Genomic DNA, 19,823 nt, shown 5'->3' with positions numbered 1-19,823 from the left:
TTTGGCCACAAGGCCAAGCAGTGCACCGCCAGCCTCTCTGCCTCGTCAGACAGCTCGTCCCCGCCTCCTCAGCGCCGTCGTGTTCGTTCGCCGGTTGGCGCCCCGGGCGCGCACTCCCCGGCCTCCACCCGATCCACCCCCGACCTCCAGACGCCCGAGTCCTCTGGATTCGCGGCCTCCACTCGCTCCGCCACTGGCTCGCCGACGCCCGTGTTCGCCGGGCCGGCAACTGATGTGTTTCGAGCGAGCCCCAGTCCTGCCGCGCCTGCGTCATCCAGGCCGGCGACCTCCTCGCGCTCCTTGTCGCCGTTGGGCTCGGCCTCCTCGCGCGCCACGCCGTTCTCCGGGCACCCCGCGCGCCGCCCTGCGGCCGCCATCTGCTACCTCCCCCGCTCTGAGGAGATGATCGCGGTGGAGCGGGCGCTGGGCCTCGCCCTCCTTGCGACGGTGGCCGGCTGCCGCTCCGGCATCTCCTGCGACGACGTTGCTACCGTTCTTCGCTCCAAGTTCGACTTGCCTGCACGCGGGTTCTCCGTGCACAAGCACGCACCCGGGGAGTTCCTTGTCCGATTCTCGAGCCCGGAGCTTCGCGCGCGTATTGCCATCGCGGGCCGGGCGCGTACCCCCCGGTTTCTTCTCATTTTCCTCCCTTGGGGCCGGACGGCGGGCTCCGAGCCGGTGGCGGCTCCTTTCCTCCTCTCCATCGAGCTTTATGGCATCCCCGACCACGCGTGGTATCGTTCTTCTGCCGAGTTGGTGCTTTCGCCGTTCTGCAAGGTCGAGAACCTCGCGCCAGAGACCCGGTCCATGGCGGACATATCAGTCTTCAAGCTCACCACCTGGACCACCAATCCGGATGCCATCCCGCGCGCCTCCGAGCTCCTTGTCCCCGATGATGATGTGGTCTCCCCCGACGCCGACCCGGATCGCGCCGAGCGGCTCACCATGGGCTTCGCGCGCTTCCCCGTCCGCATCCACATCGCGGCGTGCGATGACTTCCGCCCCCCGCCGCCTCCTCCGCGGCCTCCGGCCAGTGAGGACGACGGCCCGGACCTGGACTCGCCCCCGCTCCCCCCGCGCTGGCCGCAGCACCACGACTTCCCTCCTGCCACCCCGTTGATGCGTGACCCGCCGGCTGGCCGTGCTGGTCGCCGGCGCCACCGCCGCCGCGCGCACGGCCCGCCCTCGTGCCGCGCTTGGGAGGGCATCCTTGGGCCCCACCCGGGTGCCGTTGCTCCCGACCGGATACCTGCAAAAGGCGCGCCTGGGCCCGTCCTCTCCGCCAGCTTTGGATAAAGCTGCGCCACCCCTCGTCACCGCTCCGGAGACCGCTTTGGCACATTCTTCCCCGCCAACAGCCTCCGCGCCTGTGATCGCCCAGGCTTCAAATTCAAACGTGGACGCCGTCGACGTGGCTCCGCAAGAGCCACGCGCTGATGCCCCGCTCCTCCCTCCGCCCGAGGCGCGCGATGAGCGGCTCGTTGATAGCGTCAACTCTCCACCAGGTCCCACCGCTGATGCCGCCCCTGTCGCCATCCCGGACCCCCTCCTAGGCCACTCCCCCGCCCCGACCAATCGTAAGCCGACAGCGCCCCCCCCAAGCTGCTCCCACACCGGATCCGATGCTGCTGGGGCCACTTCCAGTTGTCGCCTCGGATCCGTTGCCCATGGGACCCTCCACCGCCCCGCTAGCGCCAACTCCCCACCTGCCCTCGGATGGTGGGCATCTGGCCGGCCCCTCTGAGCTGGTGCATGTGGCACCGATCCCACCAATCGTGGCATCCGCTTCTGGTGGCGTGATTTGCAATGCCATGCAAACCCCTTCACCTCCCCCTCCTCCCCCGCATGATGGTACCGTGCAAACCGCTGTTTGCACTGATCTGGTGATTAGTTCAGGCCCGGCCCCTCACGTTGTTGATCGAGGCGCCCTGGCTGAGTTTGTCGAAGCGTTAGCTGTCCACCCCCAGCCCATCCTGCCGGCTCCCCCGACTCGCCGCCGCCGGAAGGAGATCCCCGCCAATTTCACCCCTCGACGCAGTTTCCGAATTGCGAAGGCCGACCGAGGTTTGGGATCCGAGATGAAAGCCAAGAGAGTGCTCCTCCGTCGCCTTGGGCTGATCAGCGACGATAGCGCGCCGATCTCCGATGAGATTCTGGCCAAATATGCTCAACTCTTTGAGCAGCCTCTTGCCGAAGACGTCATCGAGGCGTTCGCCGATTTCTTCGGATGGAGCTTGCCTCGGCCCCCGTCGTCCATGCTGCCGAGCTCCCCCCCCCCCCGCGCCTTGCCGCATTGAGGCATAGGCCGCTTCGTTCTGCTTCAGAACGCTCCGCCCCCATACCTTTTTATGGAGTGTAATCAAAAGATTCTTTTCTGGAATGTGCGTGGTTTGAACAATGGCGCCAAACGCACTGCTGTCCGTAGCGTGATCACTGCTACTTTGCCCTCTATCGTGTGCCTGCAAGAAACCAAGCTAGCGGCCGTCACCGATTCTCTTGTTCTAGACACCCTCGGCCCTCTCTACGAGGGATTCTACTCTCTGCCTGCAGATGGCACTCGTGGTGGCATCATCCTCGCCTGGCGTAGCCCCGACGTTTCCATCTCGAACCCCCATATTGGAGATCACCACATCACGGCTCTTGTCACCCCGTCGGACGGCAGTGGCCATTGGTGGCTCACCAGAGTCTATGGCCCGCAGGAGGACGCGGCCAAACTCGACTTCCTCAACGACCTCCGCGACGTGCGTGCATCCCGCATTGGTCCGTGGCTTCTTGGGGGAGATTTCAACATGATTGTTGCGCCCGACGAGAAGAACAACCCGCATATCAATCATCGTTGCATGAACAGATTTTGGTGGTTCATTGCCGACGAGGAGCTTCGTGATCTTTACCTCCACGGTCGCCGTTATACCTGGTCTAGCGAGCGCGAGGCTCCAACGCTTGTCCGCATCGATCGCGTGCTTTGCACATCCGGTTGGGAGATCACCCATCCTAACTGCCTGCTCCAATGTCTCTCCTCCGCGGCCTCCGACCACTGCCCCCTGCTCGTGGATTGTGTCTCTCGCCCGCCCAGCGTGCGCCGCTTCCACTTCGAGCGCTTCTGGCCGAAGCTCGACGGGTTCCACCACATGGTCTCCGAGGCGTGGAACTCCGTCCATCCAGACCCTGACCCCAACCGGCGCATCGTGGCGCGCCTCAAGATCACCGCTCATCGCCTGCAATCTTGGAGTGCACGCACCATTGGCAACGTCTCCCTCCAGCTCAAGGTGGCTCGTGAAATCATCGCTAGACTTGACGCCGCCCAGGACTTCCGGCCGCTCAGCCACGACGAGGCTTGGTTGCGGCGGAAGCTTAAGTGTTCCTACCTTGGGCTGGCCTCCCTTGAGCGGTCCATCGCGCGTCAGCGCGTCCGTCTCGCCTGGCTTCGCGGCGACGACGTGGCTGTCTCCTACCTGAATATCCACGCCCCTCATAGGAAGCAACGGACCGCCATTACCTCCCTCCAGGTTGGCGCGCAAACCGTCACTAGCCACGACGCCATGGCCGAGGCCGCCGTCAGCCACTTCTCGGGCGTCCTTGGCACGGCTGAGGCGCGGGAGTTCTCCATTGATCAATCAATCCTACGGCAGTACACCTCCCCTCTTGATGACCTCGACGAGCCTTTCTCCGAGGAGGAAATTTGGCGCGCGGTGCAGTGCTTACCATCTGGCAAAGCGCCAGGGCCAGATGGCTTCACGACCGAGTTTCTTAGAGCTTCCTGGGACATCATCAAGCAAGATATCTACGATGCGTTCAACAAGTTCTACACCGCCAACGGGCGCGGCTTCCAAAAGCTTAATGAGGCGCTTCTCACCCTTCTCCCCAAGCGCGCGGACGCAGCGGCGCTCTCAGACTATCGCCCCATTAGCCTCATCCACCTTATCGCCAAGCTCTTCGTGAAGGTCCTATCGCTTCGCCTCGCCCCAAAGCTTGGCGGCATGGTTTCGACTAACCAAAGTGCATTCATCGTCGGGAGGTGCATCCACGACAACTTCTTCTTGGTTCAGCAGACGGCCCGCCTCCTCCACAACCTCAAGTCACCGCGCATGCTGCTCAAGCTCGACATCGCTAGGCCTTCGATAGCGTCTCGTGGCCTTTCCTTCTGGAGACACTGAGACACCTTGGCTTCGGGCGCCGCTGGAGGGACTGGATCTCGATCCTCCTCTCTACCGCCTCAACTAGGGTCTTGATCAACGGGTAACCCGGGCCGCCCATCGACCATGCTTGCGGGCTGCGGCAGGGAGACCCCATCTCTCCTATGCTATTCACCATCGTCATCGACGTCCTCAACTCCATGCTTCTCCGCGCGGTCGATCTCGGGCTCCTCCGTCGCCTCACGCCCAGGCACGCGAGTTCCAGCATCTCGCTCTATGCCGATGACGTAGTCATCTTCTGCCACCCCGACCGCCATGACTTGAGAGCTATCAGGGAGATCCTACGCGTTTTCGGCGTCGCGTCCGGCCTGCAGACCAACTTCGCCAAATGCTCCGCCACTCCGATTAGGTGCACCGACGAGCACACGGCCCTCATCGCCGACGAGATGCACTGCCCCGTAATGCAGTTCCCTGTGCAATACCTGGGTCTACCTCTCTCAATCCGCAAGCCGTCTTCGTCCAGCCTGCTGCCCATTGTGCTCAAGCTCGAGTGGAAGTTATCTACATGGCGCGCCTCCATGCTCTCTCGTGGTGACCGGCTGGCTCTCGTTCGCCACGTCCTTTGCGCTATCCCTACTCACTTCCTCACGGCCATCGCCTTCAACCAGACCATTCTCAAGAAGGTCAACCGCATCATCCGTGGATTCCTCTGGGCCGGATGTAAGGATGCCAATGGCGGTCAATGTATGGTCAACTGGCAGCGAGTTTGCTGGCCTATCCATCTTGGCGGGCTGGGCGTCCGCGACCTACAGCGTGTGGGCATCGCCCTCCGTGCTCGCTGGCTTTGGCTTCAGCGCACCGATCCCTCGCGCCCCTGGAGCCACTTGCATATCCCGCACGATGCCACTATCGGCGCCATCTTCCGCACCTCGACCACTTGGAGCGTTGGCTGCGGCGACAAGTGCATGTTCTGGACTGACCACTGGATTGACGGTCATTCGGTCTCCGAGATCGCTCCTCAGCTCTTTCAACTGATCCCGAAGAGACGGCGCAAGATTCGCACGGTCCGAGATGGTCTATCCCAACGCTCCTGGGTTCATGACATCCACGGCGCTCTCGGCCCGGAGGCCATGGTGAAGTATGTGCAGCTTTGGCGGGCGCTTCGGCACTTTCAGCTTACCGACTCTCCGAACACCATCCGTTGGCGCTGGACCTCTTCAGGCACCTACTGTGCCAGTTCGTGCTACCAGGCCCTTTTCCTTGGTGCCTGTGAGGAACCACACTGGAAGCTCACGTGGAAATCATGGGCTCCGCTTCGCGTCAAGTTCTTCATGTAGCTTGCCCTCCAGGATAGGTGCTGGACCGCCGAACGTCTCGCGATACATGGCCTGCCCCATGAGCCCGCCTGTGCCCTCTGCGACCAGGAAGATGAGACGATGCAACACCTGATGGCTGGTTGCTCCTTCTCCCACCAGGTGTGGTACGATGTTCTTGCTTGGGATCGCTTCCCCACCGATCTGCCGACCGGAGACACCGACTTCCTTACTTGGTGGGCCTCTTCTTGTGCCCTCGCGCCCGCTGCCATGCGTAAAGGCCTATCCTCCCTCATCATCCTCACCGCTTGGTGGATCTGGAAGCATAGAAACAGCTGCACCTTCAACGGGGACCGACCCTCTATCTCCCACCTGTGCTCCACCATCAAGGACGAAGCGCGCCTTTGGGCCGAGGCCGGCGCCGCCGCGATCACCAACATCATCCCAGAGCGCTAGACTAGGGTTTTCTTGGGGATGAGCAACCCCGTCTGTTTGCTCGACGTCCACTTCCATGCCTCCCTTTTGTGTACATGGCATAGTGTGACGTCCTAATCCCATGCTGTAAACACTCTCCTTCTATCAATGCAAAGATATGCATCCTTAGCGTATTCGCGAAAAAAAACAAGAGGAAAATCAGAAGCTATGAAATAGCAATCGTCGAACACTGCCGCTGCCGCTCCCACCGAATGTCCTCCATTCTTCATTGTGTCAATCACCTCCATGTTGTCAGAGTTGACGACAAGGCGATTGCATCCTGCCTTCTGTGCAAGGGATAGGCCGAATCTTAGAGCCAAAACTTCTGTTGTTCAAATATCAGCACACCAATCAATCCTTTAGTTTCCACCAACAATGAATCTTCCTATGTCATCTCTGAGGATAGCCCCAGTTGTGCCCGTAAGCAATTGAAAAAGGCATCTACATTCAGCTTAACAAAACTCATAGGAGGTCTGCTCCATTCGCGTGTTGGTGTGCATCCTGTTCCACCATAAATACCAAGCTGTAATAGCGATCAATTCACGTGCATTTTGAGAAGCCACTATCACTAAATCTTGATCTGGCATAAGACGTAAGAATTCCAATACCGCCTCCCCCGCATGATCAACAGCACAAGCTTTCCTGATCACCTCATGCAATCCTAACTTTCCCCCACACCTTTTTTGCCTTTCGACACATAAATAAGACGTGTCTTGTATCTTCTGCGCCTTTCGAGCATGATGGGCAAATGGGTGATACTTTCATGTGCCTATTGGCAAGCATAACATGGCACGGGAGGGGTTCCATGCAAAGTACGCAAGATGAATTTTTTTACCTTTGCAGGACAAGATAGTTTCCAAATCTTACCCCAAATAGGATTAACATTGGTTCTTCACATACCGTTTACATGTTGCAATTTTGTCCCATGTTGCTTGTTCCATTCTTTCAAATAAGCCGATCATACAGTGAAAAGGTCATTTTTCTCTATAGCTCCGAGCAATGAAATCCGATATATTATGCATCAGAGGGGGATTGCGAGCATCCTTTGAGCATCAATTGGCCACAACGTTTTGTCAGTTTTGTTTCTTTTCTTTCTGTCAAACTTTTTAGAATTGACTGTGTGCATCTTAATTATGCAGAGGCCGGGTGTCACTCATAATGCTTTTTGTATCCGCTTGATGCTACATTTTTTATAAAATAAAACCCCTTTATCAAAAAAATTGGCCACAATGTTTGTCTCACCAAATCTTCATCCCAAGAACTCGTGACTGGATCAGTGAGATCAGAAACCTTTTGCAAGAGATGCCCCCTTCTAGAAGTAATGACTCCTATTCGCACAATTTGGAATCTATGCATCTCTCCAAATATCAATATTTTGTCCATTTCCAACCCGCCAGATATAACCATTTTGTAGAGAATGCACTCCCGCCATAATACTTTGCCAAGTAAAAGGGGAACCTTTTTTATGTTTGCATTCATTAAATCCCCTTCCGGGAAATATTTAGCTCTCAATATAAAAGCACATAAGGAGCCGGGATTATCAATCATACGCCGTGCTTGTTTGGCTAACAAAGCCAGATTGGAACAATGTATATCTCTAAAACTCATACCTTCATAATTTTTTGGGACACACATCTTCCACCACGCCATCCAATGCATCCTCTTCTTGTTGTCCTCGTCACCCCACCAAAATTACGACATCGTGCCAATGATTCCTTTACAATTTTTTTAGGAATTTTGAAGACTGACATGGCATAAGTTGGGATAGCTTGTACAAAAGATTTGAGCAATATTTCCTTTCCTCCAACGGATAACAATTTTTCCTTCCATCCACTTTTTTCATGATAATTCAATCAATCAAGAATTGGAAGCAATCACTTTTGTCCATACCCACATTTGCAAGCAAAACCAAATATTTATCATTGAGTGCTTCAGTCATAATATTCATAATTGTACATATTTGCGCCTTATCTTCCACCTTTGTATTGGGACTAAAAAATATACTAGACTTTTCAACACTTACAATTTGCCCCGAGGAGGCACAATATGAATCCAAGACTAGTTTCAAAGCCTCCGCATTCATAGTACTTGCTTTCATGAGGATTAGGGAATCATCAGCAAAGAGAAGGTTTGAACTGAGGGTGCATCTCTACTAACCTTTATTCCAGATATATTTCCGTTCTCCTCCGTGTTTTCTAAAAGGGCAGTCAGTCCCTCTATACATACCAAGAATAAGTATGGAGAGAGGGGATCTCCTTGCCTCAATCCTCTAGTAGGTTTAAAACTCTCTGTTTCTTCCGTATTAAAATGAACCCGGTATTCCACAGAGGATACACATTGCATAATCAGATTTACCCAGTTCTCTTTGAATCCCAATTTGAGCATAATGTCCTTCCTTCATAAAAGGCCACTCTACTCGGTCATGCGCTTTGTACATGTCCAGTCTGATAGCGCACAGGCCTTCATTACCATTATTTTTTTCTTTATTGTATGGAAGCACTCATACGCCACTAAAATATTATCAGTAATCATACGCCCGGGCACAGAAGCACTCTGAGTCGTACTAATAATTTCTGATAGGATTATCTTCAAGCGAGCTGCAATCATTTTTTAGATAACCTTATACACCACATTGCACAAACTTATTGGTCTAAACTGAGTTACCTTTTCTGGAGAATTCACCTTTTGGATCATTACAATGGCAGTATCATTCCAGCCATCAGGAATAGAACAAGTATTTACCGCCTGAAGTACCTCTTTAGTCAGGTCATCCCAACATGGACCAAAATCTTTTATCAAAAATAGCATGCAGACCATCCGGACCTGGTGCTTTTAAGTCTCCAATGTCAAAGAGGGCCTTCCGAACCTCCTCTTCCATATAAGGTGCGAGAAGCTCATTATTCATTTCATTAGTCACTTTCCTTACTACAAGAGATAGAACCTTCGGATTCGGTTGGGCATTTCTGAGGTGAAAAGCTTTGAAAAATACCCCATAATGTGGCTTTTCATCTCCATATCTTGCACCCAAACACCATTCTCATTAAGCAATTTTTTAATTTGATTTCTCTTCTTTCTAGTCGTTGCCGCATTGTGAAAAAGTAGGTGTTATGATCACCATGTAATAGCCAGTTTGCTCGGCCCCGTTGTAACCAGTAGACCTCTTCTTGTTCCAAAAGATTTTCAATAAGGAGTAGGGTATCCTTTTGTCATGCTTGAGTTTCTGCATTCATAGGTCCCCTTCATAGTTTTTCTAAATGTTTTATGAGTTTACTTATTCTTATTTTCGGTCCCTTCAGTACATCACAATCCCGGGTACGCAAATCCGCATGCACCGCCCTAGTACGTGCAGTGAGAGACGGTCCAATACCCAACATTTTCGCCTTTTTCCACGTTGTGCGTACAATTTCTACCACTGTGGCTTCTTTGAGCCATTGAGCTTCAAACTATTTCATTTGACTTCCATGTTGATTAAACATGTTACCATCGTAATATTACGTGTCCAGGACAAGGGGTCGATGATCAGAGTGCACATGTTCTTCGTTTATGATTGCAGCCCGAGGGAACTTATTCGCCCACTCCACATTACAAACCGCACGATCAAGACTCTCCCTAATCTCGCCTCTCCTCCAAGTGAATAGATCACCGATATAGCCCATATCTTCTAGACCGCACTCTCCCAAACAATTACGAAATTCTCTCATCATTGCATTAGGCCTCGCATTCCCTCCCTCTTTTTCCGAAGGAAGTAAAATTTCATTAAAGTCTCCCAAAATGACCCAGCGGTGGTCGCCCTTATTATGCAGATTGCGAGTATCATCCCAAGATAGATTACGTTCATTCCAATTCGGGTGACCATAAAAACCAGTAAAACGCCACTGTACAACATTTTCATTCATAAACAGAACATCAATAAACTGAGCCGACACATAGTTCAAAACAACTTCATTCATCTTTTGATAAAACAAAAAATGCCACCGTCCCAACCATCACTCTCCACTACAAACATTGAATCAAAACTTAAAACACGAGGTAGCTCATTGGCTTTACATTTATTCAAATGAGACTTTGAGAGAAATACTAACTCGGCCTTGATGGGCCCTTGTAGATCCAAGAGCTCGCAATTTGTCGTGTGGGAGAGCATACCACGGCAGTTCCAACCTAGGGTTTTCATTTGGCCCGGCGGTCCCCCTCTTATCTGATGCGCCAACATCCCCTTTCTCTTCTCCAACTGATTCCCTCTCCTTCTACACATATTCCTCTTCCTTTTCATCTATCTCTTTAGCTACATGTGTGACCACACCATCTTTGTCCGTCACTGTTTCCACTCTCCCCATACAAACTCGCTTGGATGAAGCATCCATATCATCATACAGCAAGTGCTCATAACTATCCACATGTTTTTCAAAAGAAAAAACTATATAACTACCCGTCGAGCGAGCCTCTACTGCGTGTCTCCTTTTTTACCTATTATTTCCTTGCGAGCGTTCTCAGAGTTGCCCATATCTCCTACTTTTTTTTATCTTTCCTCCCCTTCCTCTTAGGGTGGTCTTGCTTAGAAGCTTTTCCAATATTGAACTTAAAAAGATTGTTCACAGCAGCCGAGTCACCTGCATTAGCCGAAGCCGCAAGGCGAGCAGCCCCTGCCCCTGAAAGATCCTTTAGGACTCTCGGCTGGAATAGTAGCTCACAAAATCTCTATTTTTAACACTTTTCACAAAATCTCTACAACTCAAGTACTCCCACTGTCGCGGACCAACCTATGGTTGGATGGTTAGAGGTACAATGGTATCCCCAGCCTACCAAGGTTCAAGTCCACCTTGTACTCAATCATTTAGAATTTGAGTAGAAATTTAGTCACTGTAGTCCAACTGTTTGTTGGAGTATAAATTGTTTATGCACAAGTTCAGTTTGTAAAATGTGTACTATTAGGTTACTATAATAATACTACTAGGTTATGGACAAGTTCAGTTTGTAAACGAGTAGTAGGAGTACAAAGTTCGGTTTGGAAATTCGGTTCATCTAAATTTCAGTAAACTTACACACTTTAATGAACTACAAATTCGGTGAACTTGATTTCAATTTGAGGATACCGCTTATCGTTAGCGTTTCGGTTGGCTGGGGATTAGAGATTAATCAAAAATCAGACGACTATTAATCGATTAGTTTTTACTTGCAATTCTCAAGTTCCAAGCACTAATAAGGTAAAAATGAAAAGAACCATCAATGTGTCTAAGCCTTTAATTGAGACAACACTACATCAATACATATAACTACATATTACATGTCAAACAATGAGTCAATGACAAAAAAATAGGACAACACTACAAACACATGTCCTATTGAACGTGGGATTGAGTGTGATGTGCGGGAGGCTACTGAAGGGGAGACCCTATTTTGGGGTTTCTGGCCACAGTGGGCCGACGTGATTAGTCGCTAGACTCTCGATTAATCGTTGATACATCTCCGTCGTATCTACTTTTCTAAACACTTTTGCTCTTGTTTTGGACTCTAATTTGCATGATTTGAATGAAACTAACCCGAACTGATGTTGTTTTAAGCAGAACTAGCATGGTGTTGTTTTTTGTGCAGAAATAAAAGTTCTCGGAATGGGACGAAACTTTTTGGAAATTTTTTATGGAATAAAAGAAAAATACTGGAACAAACTTCCACTGGAGAGGGGCCACTAGTTGCTGCTACCTCTTGAGCACTGCGTTGGTTTTCCCTTGAAGAGGAAAGGGTGATGCAGCAAAGTAGCGTAAGTATTTCCCTCAGTTTTTGAGAACCAAGGTATCAATCCAGTAGGAGGCTACGCGCGAGTCCCTCGTACCTACACAAAACAAATAAATCCTCGCAACCAACGCGATAAGGGGTTGTCAATCCCATCACGGTCACTTACGAGAGTGAGATCTGATAGATATGATATGATAGTATTTTTGGTATTTTTGTGATAAAGATGCAAAGTAAAATAAAAGCAAAGTAAAAGGCAAAGGAAATAACTAAGTGTTGGAAGATTAATATGATGAAGATAGACCCGGGGGCCATAGGTTTCACTAGTGGCTTCTCTTGAGAGCATAAGTATTTTACGGTGGGTGAACAAATTACTGTTGAGCAATTGACAGAATTGAGCATAGTTATGAGAATATCTAGGTATGATCATGTATATAGGCATCACGTCCGAGACAAGTAGACCGACTCCTGCCTGCATCTACTACTATTACTCCACTCATCGACCGCTATCCAGCATGCATCTAGAGTATTAAGTTCATGAAAACAAAGTAACGCCTTAAGCAAGATGACATGATGTAGAGGGATAAATTCATGCAATATGATAAAAACTCCATCTTGTTATCCTCGATGGCAACAATACAATACGTGCCTTGCTGCCCCTACTGTCACTGGGAAAGGACACCGCAAGATTGAACCCAAAGCTAAGCACTTCTCCCATTGCAAGAAGGATCAATCTAGTAGGCCAAACCAAACTGATAATTCGAAGAGACTTGCAAAGATAACCAATCATACATAAAATAATTCAGAGAAGATTCAAATATTGTTCATAGATAATCTTGATCATAAACCCACAATTCATCGGTCTCAACAAACACACCGCAAAAAGAAGATTACATCGAATAGATCTCCACGAGAGAGGGGGGAACATTGTATTGAGATCCAAAAAGAGAGAAGAAGCCATCTAGCTAATAACTATGGACCCGAAGGTCTGAAGTAAACTACTCACACTTCATCGGAGGGGCTATGGTGTTGATGTAGAAGCCCTCCGTGATCATGCCCCCTCTGGCGGAGCTCCGGAACAGGCCCCAAGATGGGATCTCGTGGGTACAGAAGGTTGTGGCGGTGGAATTAGGTTTTTGGCTCCGTATCTGATCGTTTGGGGGTACGTAGGTATATATAGGAGGAAGGAGTACGTCGGTGGAGCAACAGGGGGCCCACGAGGGTGGAGGGCGCGCCCCCTACCTCATGGCCTCCTCTTTTGTTTCTTGACGTAGGGTCCAAGTCTCTCGGATCATATTCTTCCTAAAAATCACGTCCCCGAAGATTTCATTCCGTTTGGACTCCGTTTGATATTCCTTTTCTACGAAACTCTGAAATAGGCAAAAAACAGCAATTCTGGGTTGGGCCTCTGGTTAATAGGTTAGTCCCAAAAATAATATAAAAGTGAATTATAAAGCCCAATAATGTCCAAAACAGTAGATAATATAGCATGGAGCAATCAAAAATTATAGATATGTTGGAGACGTATCAAGCATGAGTAGGATATAATCCACCATGAACATAAATATCGTGAAGGCTATGTTGATTTTGTTTCAACTACATGTGTGAACATGTGCCAAGTCAAGTAACTTAAATCATTCAAAGGAGGATACCACCCCATCATACCACATCACAACCATTTTAATAGCATGTTGGCACGCAAGGTAAACCATTATAACTCATAGCTAATCAAGCATGGCACGAGCAACTATGATCTCTAATTGTCATTGCAAACATGTTTATTCATAATAGGCTGAATCAGGAACGATGAACTCATCATATTTACAAAAACAAGAGAGGTTGAGTTCATACCAGCTTCTCTCATCTCAATCAGTCCATCATATATCGTCATAATTGCCTTTCACTTGCACGACTGAACGATGTGAAAATAATAAGAGTGCACGTGCATTGGACTAAGCTAGAATCTGCGAGCATTCAATAAACAGGAGAAGACAAGGCAATATGGGCTCTTGGTTAAATCAACAATAATGCATATAAGAGCCACTTCAACAATTTAATTATGGTCTTCTCCTATCGGCCCCCAGAGAAAAGAAATAAAACTATTTACACGGGAAAGCTCCCAACAAGCAAAAGAAGAACGGGAAATCTTTTTGGGGTTTCTTTTTGATTACTACTACTACAGCAAAAAGTTAAACTAACTAAAAGCTACAACTATTTTTTTTGTTTTTCTTAAAGTTTATTAAACACACAAGAAGAAAGCAGGAAAAAGAAAAAAATAAACTAGCATGGATATTACAGTGAAAGAGTATGAGCACCGACATCTAGTAATGAGTGTGTGAACATAAATGAAATGTCGATGAGAGGTACGTACTCCCCCAAGCTTAGGCTTTTGGCCTAAGTTGGTTTATTGCCACGGATGGCCTGGCGGATATCCATAGTTGTAGCCGGGGTCGTACTGAGATGAAGAAGACTCTGATTGCCACTGGCTGGCAGTCATCTCCGGATCCCAAAAGTAATCATACTGTCGTGGAGGCTCAAATTGTGGTTTCGGCTCAGGGGCTGGTGTAGGGTTCCGGCAGGCGTGAATGGCCGCCCACGGAACGAGATACGGACCTGTAGATAAATTAAACAAGGAGGGAGCAGGCAAGGTAATAGTCTCAGGGTGATGTTTATCAAAGAACAATTTGTATTTAAGCTCCCCTTCCCTATTCTTAACAATGAAATCATGCGCTACCACTCTTATAATCTAAATAAGCATTGGGCAGCAATTTTTCTTCTTTCTCATAGTGCCTAATAGGTATATTATAATGTGCAGCAAGGCGTGAAGCATAAATACCTCCAAAGATGGGGCCCTTTGTACGGTTCAAACTTAACCGTTTAGCAATAATTCCGCCCATACTAACAGTGTTATCGCGGAATAAACAATGGAACAAGATGATAATATCAGGAACACTAAGGTTTCCACAGTTTCCGCGACCAATTAAGCAACTACTAGCAAATATGGCAAAGTAGCGTAAAACAGGAAAATGTATGCTAGTGATTCTTGCATCGGAAACCTTCCTAGTTTCCCCTACAGTAATAGTGTCAATAAACCCATCCACATCTTTACGATGTGGTTCATCTAAGGTACCCTTGAAGGGTATTTTGCAAACCTTGCAAAATTCATCTAGTGGCATCTTCTTAACAACATCATATAAATGAAACTCTACTGAAGGAGTTGTTTCCTTAGGAAAATAGTAGAAGTTTTGCACAAAAGTATTGGTGAGTAAGAGATACTGATGACGTTGGTCGCGGAGGAAATCGGTGAGGCCAGCATTCTCAGCCAATGAATAGAAATCATCATAAATCCCGGCTTCTCTCAAGAAATCATCGGAAGGCCATTCACATGGCCGAACCTCCGCGGTGCGAGGCAAATTATATTTGGGACTCTGTGCTTCTTCATTCCGCTTTTCCTTCGAGCTTCGGCTCGATGAGCCCCTCAAAAATCTCTTCATTATTTTCTGAAAATTTCTGAAATTCTTAGTAACTTCAAACAAAAGTGAACCAAGCTCAATAAAATTGATAGCAACTACTCCTACAAGTGCCTAGAGCCTATATCAAGCATTAGAACTACTTGGAACCATATAAATTTGACATGCAAGCTCAAGAACATGGTCACCTAGGCAGCACAATTTTGCAATGAATAAAGCACTAGAACAAAAACTAATTGGACCAATGGAGGAGTCACATACCAAGGAACAATCCCCCCAAGCAGTTTTGTGAGAAGTGCTTTAAGCAAGGAGATCAAAAATCGTAGCAAAATGAGCTAGAAATCGTGCTTGAGCTGGATGGTGATTTTTTTGGGAGGAAGAAGAAGTGTGTGGGTGCAGGAATAAGTGGAGGGGAGCCACCATGGGCCCACGAGGTAGGGGGCGCGCCCTCCACCCTCGTGGCCAGGTGCTTGCCCCTCCTGCTGTGTTCTTAGTGCCAGATATTCTCAAAAATTCTAGAAAAAATCATATTCCATTTTCAGGGCATTTGGAGAACTTTTATTTTTGGGGTATTTTTATATTGCATGGATAAATCAGGAAACAAACAGAAAATACTATTTTTACTTTATTTCAACTAAATAACAGAAAGTAGAAAGAGGGTACAGAAGGTTGTGCCTTCTAGTTTCATCCATCTCATGCTCATCAAAAGTAATCCACTAACAAGGTTGATCAAGTCTTGTTAACAAACTCATTCCGAATAACATGGAACCGGAGAAATTTCGAATAACACTATGTTAACTCAACGGGGATATGCACATCCCCAACAATAAGAATATCATATTTCTTCTTGACAGTAGGAAGAGGAAATTCAAAACCTCCAAAAATAATCGATGGAATTTTTCCAATAGAATTTATACTATGAACTTGAGGTTGTTTCCTCAGAAAGTGTACTGTATGCTCATTGCCATTAACGTGAAAAGTGACATTGCCTTTGTTGCAATCAATAACAGCCCCCTGCAGTATTCAAAAAAGGTCTTCCAAGAATAATAGACATACTATCGTCCTCGGGAATATCAAGAATAACAAAGTCCGTTAAAATAGTAACGTTTGCAACCACAACAGGCACATCCTCACAAATACCGACAGGTATAGCAGTTGATTTATCAGCCATTTGCAAAGATATTTCAGTAGGTGTCAACTTATTCAAATCAAGTGTATGATATAAAGAGAGGCATAACACTAACACTAGCTCCAAGATCACATAAAGCAGTTTTAACATAGTTTCTTTTAATGGAGCATGGTATAGTGGGTACTCCTGGATCTCCTAGTTTTTTAGGTATTCCACCCTTAAAAGTATAATTAGCAAGCATGGTGGAAATCTCAGCTTCAGGTATCTTTCTCTTATTTGTAACAATATCTTTCATATACTTAGCATAAGGATTCATTTTGAGCATATCAGTTAATCGCATACGCAAAAAGATAGGTCTAATCATTTCAGCAAAGCGCTCAAAATCCTCATCATCCTTTTTCTTGGATGGTTTGGGAGGAAAAGGCATGGGTTTCTGAACCCATGGTTCCCTTTCTTTACCATGTTTCCTAGCAACAAAGTCTCTCTTATCATAACGTTGATTCTTTGATTGTGGGTTATCAAGATCAACAACAGGTTCAATTTCTACATCATTATCATTACTAGGTTGAGCATCATCATGAACATCATCATTAGCATTTTCATTAGGTTCATGTTCATTACCAGATTGTGTTTCAGCACCAGAAATAGAAATATCCTTTGGATTCTCAGGTGGTTCAGCAATAGGTTCACTAGAAGCATGCAAAGTCCTATCATTTTTCTTTTTCTTCTTTTTAGAAGGACTAGGTGCATCAATATTATTTCTCTGAGAATCTTGCTCAATTCTCTTAGGGTGGCCTTCAGGATACAAAGGTTCCTGAGTCATCTTACCAGTTCTAGTAGCCACTCTAACAGCATAATCATTATTCTTACTATTCAATTCATTAAGCAAATCATTTTGAGCTTTAAGCACTTGTTCTACTTGAGTGGTAACCATAGAAGCATGTTTACTAATGGGTTTAAGTTCACCTTTAACTCTAGACATATAATCACCCAAGTGTTCAAGCGTATCGGAATTATATTTCAATTGTCTACCAAAATAAGCATTGAAGTTTTCTTGTTTGACAATAAAATTATCAAACTCTTCTAAGCATTGTCTAGCAGAATTATAGTAAGGAATATCACCTTCATCAAATCTATAGAGAGAATTTACTTTTACTACCTGATACGGAGCATCCTATGGACATCACCATGTCAAGAGTCCGTTCGGCGAGTGACACGTGCGACATCTACTTCACATACACAAAGGTGAATCATCTCCTTTACACGTGCTCACTTGACACCTTCGAGGATGGTATACTACTTGACACTCCACTCCTGTGCATGCATAGGTATTGTCGGAACACTACGGACGACGAGGAGGAGTGCAAACGCCAAGAAACAACTACACCATCCGCGAGGGAAGCCTGAAAGCGACGACGGAAGAAGACGGAGCTGCTGAAGCTACAACGGCCGGACATCCGGGCCAGCGGCCGGACATCCGGCGCCTCGCCAAAGCCCGGACATCCGGCCCTTCCCCCGGAAATCCGGCGTCGATGACAGAATGCACCCGAAGCTTGGCCACTTCAGCTCGGACATCCGGCGTGAGCCCCGGACATCCGGCGCCCCACGATCGGCCGGACATCCGGCCCCCAGCCCGGACATCCGGCGCCTGCCTGCGCGCAACCACGGGCCAGAGGCCCATGTATCCCTTTCCACTTACCCCTTCGAGGCTTAGACTATAAATAGACATCCCCCTTCTCCTTTCTAGGGTCAGCAAAGTGATAGCTCATTTGATAGAGAGCTTTGCTCCTTGTACCACTCTACTCTTGAGAGAGAGAGACTACTACTCCTTATGGAGGCCAAGACCTCCATCTAGGAGAAGATCCTGCGGGATATATCATCAAGACCCCCTCTTGGGCGGCCCCCTTCAAGACCTCCTCATGGAGATGAACTTTACCTTCTATCTTTCCCTTTGTTGTTCATGTACCCTGTGTATCTTGTGTGTTTGATTGTCTAGTGGATGGGTGATTGGACTTGTTCTTGAGTGTTTCCCCTTGTGTTTTCTCTCCGTTCTTCCCCGTGTTCATCGTGTTCTTCGAGGGAACCCACTCTAATCGTGAAAGATCGGCCTACACCGGGTTAGCCCCGCATCATATGGTATCATGAGCCACGTTGATCACGTATTTGGAGTCCTCCCACCGTTTTCTAGCCTTCTTTTGCTTGATTTCGTCCTAAATTCAAAAATCCCCACCAAAAATAGCCCCCAATTTTTTTTTGTGATTTGTTGGTTTGATAATGTTTTATTGATTTTGATCCATGGATTTGCTTGGTTTCAAGTGGATCTAGCTTCCCCCCATCTTTTCTCCCTTTCCATCCATGAAATCTCCGCAATTTTGCCCCCAAAATCATCAATTTCGGTCCCCAAAATCGAGTTCCTCGAGTTCATCCTCGGATTTGGAGCCCGGACATCCGGCCCGTGGCCCGGACATCCGGCTCCTGGAGCGCATTTTCGCGCAAGGTTCTGGAATCAGGTCCCGGAAATCCGCCCCGAGCCCCGGATGTCCGGCCCCTGGGATTTCAGCCTTCCCCGTTTCACCGTTTTGTGCATAACTAATTCATCTGGAGTCCGTTTTTGACGTTCTTTAGCTCGTTTTGAAGCTATTGACATACCCCATAACACAAAAATACTACCATCCCCATTTGACTCCATCAAATTTTTGGAACTTTGGCATCTCTTGCCTAGGGCTTCCACCATAACTTCCGCAAAACCACCATAGCCTTCCGCAACCTAACCAATTTTGTTCCCCATTGCATTAGTGGTTGCTTGAGTAGTGATTTGAGTCTCCTAAGGTGTTTCGGATACTTAGGGACGGTTTCTTCTTCATCAACCACCACCTTAACTTCCGCATAGGCTTACCCACCATACACTTCCGCCAGCCCAACTTAACACAAGTTCGTTTTTGTTGTGAGTTGTGTCTCCCAAGGTGTTTCGGCTACTTAGGGACCGTGCTTCCAACTCCGACACCGTGTATAGTCCACCACCTTACCCTCCACTTCCGCATTGTGTATCAAAACCCATTATTGAATTTCTGCAATCCCTTTGAGTTTCCGCAAAACTACCACCGCATTCCCGCTACCACCATTTGACATTTGACATTTGAGATTTTGAGTTCGTGGTTTTTCCGTTTCCTAGTGCTACTTAGGGACGAGTCTCCATCATCTTGGTATCTCCATCAAGATCACCGTAACCCATCATCACCTCGAGGTCATCATCAACATTGACCACTTTATCATCATCCGTCCTTGGCGTACAAACGAGAAACCCTTGACGGTAACCTCCATATCATCTTGGTATCGTGGTATCCCTCCATTGTATATTCCCTTGCAATTGCATTGTTAACCCCTAGCCCATTTTGCGTTACTTACCTATCGAGACTAGCCATTGAGTATTGCCGGCAACATTGCTTGTGCACATTAGTGATCTACACCTTCCATTGCATACATACCATATCATCTTGGTATCATATCACCCATTGTGTCACCAAGATTGTTACCGCATATACACAATTGCTATCTTGGTTTGTGCATTTCGCAAAGT

The sequence above is a fragment of the Triticum aestivum genome, chromosome 5D (assembly GCF_018294505.1).
Source record: "Triticum aestivum cultivar Chinese Spring chromosome 5D, IWGSC CS RefSeq v2.1, whole genome shotgun sequence".
NCBI lineage: Eukaryota > Viridiplantae > Streptophyta > Magnoliopsida > Poales > Poaceae > Triticum > Triticum aestivum.
This window is presented reverse-complemented; position numbering follows the sequence as displayed.